We start from the raw sequence: 6,000 nt of genomic DNA on the forward strand, positions 1-6,000 counted from the left end.
AACATGACCCCTGTGTGCCTTTTAATTTGGCCAATTCAAAATGTATATGTGCTTCAGTAAAAGTTAAGAGGCATGGGATACAAGAATTAAATATGCATCAGACACAAAATGATGACAACATTGTATGTTTTTATTACCAGCTACAGCAATGATCTACCCCATTACAATGCGATCTGTACAAGAAAACATGCAAAGAAATGATTCATGGTGTTCATGCCATGGTTGACGATGAATGGGCACTTGGTTGCTGGCAGCATCACAACTAGATTAGATATTCCCAATGGTATCAATCTGCCTGTAATTAATAAACTGGGGCACCTGCAGGCATCCCATCAATGGGAAAACGTAGAAAGACAAATTTCTCATTTACAATAGACTTGCTTTTTAAAAAACATATATATATTGGAAGGTGTCTTTGCTTTTCTCTTTCAGATTTTCTTCAACTTTTTAAGTAGACATTATTTAATTTATTATTATTATTATTTAAGTTTATCAGCCACCTGTATCAACATTCATAACTTAAATGCAAATAAAGTAGTATACTGTGTTTGCTCTTTATTTTTTAAGAGTTTTGGTGTTACTTATATAGTGACATTCAATGAATGGATATTACCAAAACAAGTACACATAAATATAAATATATGGAAACAAAAAGCATTCAACCTTTCTTCAACATACAAATCTAAGGTCTAAAACTTACAATATGTCACATTACCATTGTTTCTTGCAAATGTTGACAATAAGTTTGTGTCCAATGCTGAGATACTGATGAAATAAATCAAATTAGCAAAATATCTTTGACCCATGGCCATGACTTCATTGTATAAATCAGGTCTTCTTAGTATATGTAAATGAACATATTTCTCAGTGTTTCCTCTTAGGAAAATTAGTTGCTGAACCAAAAGTTCAACAATCTTGAAAAGTAGCTGGCCCGAATGTCTGCCAGGTGGGAAAACTTCTCAGCCTGTTCTGAAAGTTGTCTGCCTCAGGCAGACGGTCCAGCGTTAATTTCTAACACTGATATTTCTCATATTTCAACAGGCAGATATTACATTTTCAAAAGGTATTGTCAGGTACTACATTGAAACTAACAGTTTTATATTAGAATTCCATGCAATTTTCAATACAGTTACTAGTATGTAATGATAACTATAATTCTTCTGCAACCTGAAAAAGGTTTTGAAAATGATCTTTCAAAAACCTGTATCTTTTACATACATTTTCTTGTAAACAGGTCAAAAATAGTTATTTATCATAAGAATGTCTCAACCTAAAATTCATAAATGAATAATCACAATATTTAAGTAAAAAAATAAACTACAATCCACTTCTTGAAAAGCATACAAGGTCAAAGATGACAAAATTAATCTATGATTGATTGTCTGCAAGTGCTTCATGATAAATTAAATTTAGATGTATATTAAAAAACCCTATGAATTGTTTTCTTTTCAAAAAGAATAATATGCTGTGACAATTTCCTGATCAGGATTTTCTCCAACTAAAAGGTTTCAGTAGGAATAAAAGTGATTATTTTAACCCTAAATTAATGTAGCACATTAACTGGTTTTAAAGCGGATTTAGCAGGAAATTATACACAAAAAGATTTGACTTTCAAAATATCAAACACTCTACATAAACAAACTTATCTCTTACTCAATGACAAACATACTCAGTCTGTAGATATAAGAAAATAAAAATTGCATTTACATTCTGTGATTATAACATACCTTTCCAATAGTGAAAGTTGAATATCTCATAACTAAAATACTAGCATATGAATAACCGGGGGTGGAGGGGGGAGGGGGCACGGGAAATCTTCCCAAACTCCAAGCTAGCAAGGAGGAAGACATGAACTCATTTTAAAATGTTTAAGCTTAAGTTATATTTACCCCACAACCTTGATCTAGATAAATGAATAAGATCTTCAAATATTGTAGCGTGTTCTTAATGTTGAGCAAATCAACATTATTAGCAAGGTTTGTACTTGCTCTTGTTTTATTAATTATTCTTTGGCCTTAGTACAGGTGTAGATCTAATATGGCACTAAGGTGTGGGTGGCAGTCAAACTGCATTGCAGAGTACATAATGTATCACTGTATTTCACAATACTCAACTCTGCATGTGTGACTTAAATCTATGGCGTAATGCTACTTTCGCACACTGTATTCAAACCATCCAATGGAGAAACAACTAACACAATCAGTAACATCAATTTCAACACTAAAAATGAGCTCAATAAGTAACAAGGCAGCAAAGCTGTCAAATGTACAGACAAAAAGCAGGAAAAAACAAAATAGGGTACTGTCAATTCTGACGCAAAAGTACATTATGTTAAACTGCAAATTCAACATCAAATTTTAATTATGCTCAACAGGTAATTCCAATGTAAGTAAAATGTGTAACAAGCATAAGGCTTCAGCCCCATAGGAGTTTAAGTTCACACTTTGAAAATGTATAACTTCCAGAAAAAGAAGTCAATTAGACTGCTTTTCCAACTCAGGCTGCATTTTAGTCCTGTATTTCTTTTTTGAAAGTTTGGCAATCATAAGTAACATGGTTTTCCCATAATGGTTTTCATCGCAGCAGCACCCAAAATTGTGTGTTCTTCTATTCTGATGCAATATTACATAATGGTTAACAGCATAATGACAATCAATTTTTAATAATAAAATAAAGGTATCATGGATTTTCAGAAAATGTGACTAGCAAAGGTCTTCATGCCCATGGAACTTCAAAGTGACACCTTGAATATGCCAAAATGTAAACTAGACAGCACTGTTCTGAAATGGGTTTATTTCCATTTTTAACACTTTTTAATATAAGATGAAATAAACAGTTTACTGCCATTTTTATATGATCAACTAAGAAAATTGATGAGATGGGACAAACATCAATAGAACTGTGGCAAATGTGCAATTTCCTCCATTCTGACATTCTCAACATAGTAAATGATTGAATCCGACTGATATGAGTTTTTTTCCATTTTTGACACTTTATTACACAATACACGATAACAAGTTTACCATCATTTCTACATAATCAACTAACAATGTTGTAAAGATGCAGGAAATGTCAAACAAACACTTTTATGTGTCTTATTAATTAAATAATAAGACTGTTAACATGCCTAAGAATTGAATTTGAGGAAATGTGAAAAAACAGCATGACTTCTAAAACAATGGCACGATTATACTCATTTTCAAACTCAACCTGCATTTTAGTAAGATTGACCACTCCTGTGAGTTTAATGACAATTGGTCTATATGTTTTTCTTTTATTGTGTTTACAGTGTTGCATATATGCTAAAAAGTGAAAAAACAGCATAACTACTAAAATAATGGCCCGATCATGCCGATTTTCGAATTTGACCTGCGTTTTAGTAAGATTGATTACTCCTGTGAGTTTCATGACAACAGGCCTATCGGTTTTCCTTAAAATGTGTTAACAGGGTTGCATATATGCTGAAGAGTGAAAAAACAGCATAACTTCTACAATAATGGCCCGATCATGCTGATTTTCGAACTTGACCTGCGTTTTATGAATATTCATCAGCTCTGTAAATATAAAGCCAAAAAGTAAAACTGCCCTCCACTTATCGTGTTAACAAGGAAAGTGCATAGCGCCGGCATCGGCATCGGCGACGACAGACGCAGGTGATGGCAATATGTACAGACACATCTGTGTCTGTACATCAAAATTAAATACATATAAATAAATGTACATCCTGCATGACACTGATATAATAAATTTATTAGCAGAACTGATCGATTCTTTATCTGTTTTTTGTAACTTAAAAATCAATAAGACATACAAAATGTGGAATTCTTTATTTTACAAAATAGCATTTGATAGGTACTTATAATGCCATCCAAAGTAAAATCTTTGGCCCTATTCACATCAAGCAGAAGTTTTCTGTATTGCACAAGTTTGACTGGCTCCAAAATGTAAGTACACTAGGGGAAATTTTATTCCCTTTCACAACACTCAAAAATAATCTGGTTAACTGACAGTACTGAATATGGGAGCCTTGTTAAGGTAACTCTCTAATAGCCAGGATTTGTTGTTCTCAATCTCTCAAACTGGTGCAGTACAGAAAACTGTACCATTCAAAGTCAAAAGGACTTAAGTTTTTTATTCTTTAAATGTTTTTCTAAATTCAGTTATGCACTGATTTTGATCAATATCTCTTCTATTCAAATTAGTTTTGCACCCCTAAAATGACTGCAGCTCTCATTATATTTGAATACGCTGTAAAAAGATCCAAAAACCATTAAGAAAGGTGTCAAACTAATATAATTCAAGACAGACAATGATCAGTCACCAAATGACTGAATTTAGAAAAACACTGCAAACCAAACTTGTTTTTTTTTTTTGGGGGGGGGATACTGCATATTATACAATATTATGCAATGTGTTTCACTTAGCACAAATTAAATCGGGAGATTAAACTGCATTTTCCAAAGATACATACAATCAGAACAAAAATTATAATAAATCATTTCATTGTTAAATGAAACAACCGACTGGAGTAGGTATAAAATAGCCACCGAATAGTGGTAAAACTCCACATCATATTTTTACACATTAATTTACTAGTTAAAAAGTCAAATGGTTCAAACAATTGTGCATAACTGAAAACTGCTAACGTAAATTAAAAGAGGAAAAAGTGCTCATCTAAAATGCTTTTTACATAGCAACGGGATTCCTTGAAAGTTACCTATTTCTGTTCCACCCAGTGCACGAGCCTTTTCCTCTCGAACCTCAAGATGGGTGCAGCAGTTTCCTTCTGGCAGATGGTTCAATTCAAAGATAAATCGGGTTGATCAAGCCACTTCGCCAATCTCTTTCAACAGTCTTGGTTAAGATGTTTGCTGCTGTAACGAAAAGGCGACATGACACAAGTTAAAATAAGAATTAAACGTACTTTGTAACTTGCGGTTAAGTCTTTCCCCGACATCTTGAATTCCTCGACCCTCTTCCTTGCAAATTTGGTCTTTCTTCCTCCATCATCTTCGCCCCACCCTTGCTTTTTCTTATCCACTATCCAATCTTAACACCAAAACATCATATTTACAAAACACTTACTTTAAATTTCCTACCATAAACATAGACTGAAGATGTAAAAATAACTCTACGGTTACTATTTTTACCCTCCAGTAGAATCTACCTTCTAAATATCCACCAAGTTGAGCTATTTTTGGGACGGAAAACACGATGATGGTGGTTCTTATCGCGCTGAGTAAGCGATATCCATCCGCATGTGACGAGTTTTTTGGACATATTTGCAGTGAAATTGCTTCGGCAAATGGTTTACGAAACAAGTATTCTGCAATAAGGCAGAAAATGACCCTGGACTTATTGGTTAACGAGAGTATAATATTTAATTGGGATTACTTTATGCACTTTCTCGGAAGGATCTCGCACTTTGCAAGCGGCAAAAGGGTATGCAAATGATTGATTTGCGTCATTGTCGCAATGGTAGCAGGCATCGTTTCCTGGCAAGAAATTTAAAGTGTTACGTGGCAAGTCAGTACAGGCAACCTGGAAAACACAGTCGAATTAAATTTTACACAACCCACATAAATTGCAACACTGTCATTGCCCCATTAACAGTACAACGCATGGTTCGCACATTTTGCCCAAGTCGCTGACGGTTTTAGAAACATGGGGAAATTCCTTGACTGACGTCATCAGTAAGCGACAGGGTGACATCTAACGGGAAAAGCACGATTTAAAACGTCAGGTCATATTCATAAACGACTGCTAAAACTATGCTAGTTAAGGTGATATCTTGTATTTAACAGAATACTGCAAGGAATATTGGACCATGTAACATTACCAAAGTGAAAGTTTTGATTCATCCAGTTATAGATACTGAAACATAATTCAAACATAAGATCCAGTAAATATAAAAAAATCATTATCTTAACATGTTGCACTAATATTTTTAAACAATACCTTTCACTGGAAATGAAATTACTATTTTTAAATCAATATTAG

General features: G+C 33.6%; 1 protein-coding gene across 13 annotated transcripts in view; it reads right to left on the bottom strand.

The window, feature by feature from the left end:
- Positions 1-5,348, bottom strand: part of LOC106154744 (myocyte-specific enhancer factor 2A) — a 29,371-nt gene extending 24,023 nt beyond the window's left edge. For 8 of the 13 annotated variants that reach the window (XM_013529308.2, XM_013529299.2, XM_086999555.1 and 5 more), the window contains exons 1-2: positions 5,168-5,348; positions 4,718-4,874 (exon numbers count right to left, since the gene is read on the bottom strand). The gene's annotated coding sequence lies outside the window, so the exon portion shown is untranslated. Of the gene's footprint in view, positions 1-4,717; positions 4,875-4,924 lie in introns of all 13 variants that reach the window. The other 5 variants (XM_013529215.2, XM_013529231.2, XM_086999553.1 and 2 more) reach the window with 5 other exon arrangements.
- Positions 5,349-6,000: the final 652 nt, after the last annotated feature.

This window comes from Lingula anatina, chromosome 1, assembly GCF_051362555.1.
Source record: "Lingula anatina isolate TDL-2025a chromosome 1, LinAna3.0, whole genome shotgun sequence".
NCBI lineage: Eukaryota > Metazoa > Brachiopoda > Lingulata > Lingulida > Lingulidae > Lingula > Lingula anatina.